Raw genomic sequence first — 2,103 nt, 5'->3', positions numbered from 1 at the left:
TTGGAAGGGGCTGCCCAGGGAGGTTTGGAGTCCCCACCCCTGGAGGTGTCCAAGGAAGGACTGGATGTGGCTCTCAGTGCTTTGGGCTGGGGGACAAGGTGGGGATGGGGCTCAGGGTGGACTCAGTGATCCTGGAGGGCTTTTCCAACCTCTGGGACTCTGGGAAAAGGATCCCACAAGGCTGGAGATGGGGGGACTTCACATTCCCAGTGGTCTCCTTGTGCAGTTCCAGACAGACCCTTCCCTGCTGGGCGAGCACAGCTTTGCTCCTGACTCTTGGGTGACGTGTTTGCTGCCAACAGCTCATAATGAAGTTGTTTTTTTTTTTAAAAAAAAAGCCTCTGCAGTGGCATTTCCAATCAGGACCTGTGGGATTACACAGCTGCTTTCCCCTCCTTCCCCTTGATGTTGGCCTTCCATTAGAGCAAATCACAGCATCCCTCTGACAGCCACGTCCTCCCTCTCCCCTCTCCCAACGCTGCAAGGACAGTCACTCGTTTACCCCAAGCACAAATTGCTGTGCCTGTAATTCGGTCCTCACGTGTTGCTTTTTTGGGAAGGATGGCAATGACGCCCCTACCTTGGTGACAGGTTCCTGCTGCAAGATCTCCTGGGGCTCAAAAGCCTCCTCCCTGCCTGTAAAACTCAGCTCCAACCCTCCCACCCACCTCTCAGGCATTTGATACTTTGAAGACCCCCTTGTTTCTGGCTGTAAAAGCCCCATCCCATCACTGGTAATGCAATCTTGGTCCATCTCCAAGCTTCCTTCCCCTTCCCTCCCCGAGCACTCAGCTAATTGAATCCAGTTCTCAGCTCCACTGGGTTATAATCTCATTGTCTCCTGTTAAAAGCACATCCTCGAGGACTGTGGGGATCAGGTAAATGTGGAATTTGGCAGCATTAGGGGAAAAAAGCAGCCAAAGCAGCCAAGGCACCGTCAGGCAGCTCCTGGGTGAGCCCAGGAGGTCAGTGCTGCTCCCAAACACACAATGTTCAGGGTCTGACATTGTTTCTTTGCCCTTTTCCTTCTTGTCATTCTCCTCTTTTACCCGAATTTCCTCATCGTGGTTTGTCTGCAGTTCCCTCCGTGGCTTAGATTTCATCCTGAGGAAAGGACTTCCCCTCCTGGGTTCAGTTCTGATGGAATAAGCACAGTTTAAGCCCTGAAATGCCTGAAAGTTTACCAACTCCACCCATTTTTCCCCTGTGCTGTCTCTCTCACGGGAGCCTTTCATTCAGAACACATTCAGGGAGGGCTGTTCCGTGCTCTCCTTACACCGTCCTGCTTCTTGTCAGATTGTCATGACAAAAGGCTGCTCCCTGCCCCTCCCAGTTCCCAACTGGCTCCCAAGCAGCCCAGCTCTCCCCCCAGGAACACCTCTGTGTTTTCCTGGGTAAATTTAGCCCCCCCTGCTGCGCTGAAGGTTATTTTCTCCTCTGCTCTGTCTTGCTGAGTACCAAGTGCGTGTCAATGAGAGCCAGAAAATGGCAGCGTGGAGCTATTTATAGGACACAGATTTGTCTGTCTGACCGTGCAGGAGAGCTGCAAACAGGGAGCCAGGGAGGACACAGCAGTCAGGAGCTGTTTGGGGCACAGGACACCTCCTTGCTGGGGATTAATGCCATGAATAGTCATGAGCCTCCTGAGGGTTTTGCCCCAGGAGGAAACACTTTCCTGTGCCATCAAACCACCTCTCAGCAACCTGGGACCCAGATGTTGTTCCTCAAAGCTGTTGCCACTGCTGCCTCCCCTCTTGTGCATCAGCCAGGTCTTGGTGGGCTCCCACAAGTCCCCTCCGAGCCCTGGGGACCCTCTGTGGCCCCCCAAAAGGGCAGCAGAGCCTCTGCCCCATCCCCTCCAGGACTCCAGTTTCTCCCTCAGGGCTCAGCACCCTCCTGGGGTCAGACACCAGGGCTGGATCCTCTTGGCCACGTTTGGCTCAGACCTTCTCCCTTCCCAGGGCAGCTTCCACACCCAGCAAACAAAAGCTCCAACCTGTTCCCCAGCTGCTTCTGCCCTGACTTTCTGCCCCTTTCCCCCCGCTCTGTGCCAGCTCTCACTTCATGCTGTGCCCTTTGGCTGTTTGCAGCTCCTGGGGGAAC

General features: G+C 54.5%; 1 protein-coding gene across 1 annotated transcript in view; it reads left to right on the top strand.

Annotated features, from left to right (window-relative positions):
- The window catches only part of NFASC (neurofascin), a 53,640-nt gene that overhangs the window by 44,819 nt on the left and 6,718 nt on the right, over positions 1-2,103 (top strand). The gene's annotated exons all lie outside the window — the stretch shown is intronic.

The sequence above is a fragment of the Manacus vitellinus genome, unplaced genomic scaffold (genome assembly GCF_001715985.3).
Source record: "Manacus vitellinus isolate BGI_N305 unplaced genomic scaffold, ASM171598v3 scaffold_47_pilon, whole genome shotgun sequence".
Taxonomy (NCBI): domain Eukaryota; kingdom Metazoa; phylum Chordata; class Aves; order Passeriformes; family Pipridae; genus Manacus; species Manacus vitellinus.
The sequence above is the reverse complement of the archived record's forward strand: the minus strand, read 5'-3'. Positions and strand labels throughout refer to the sequence as shown.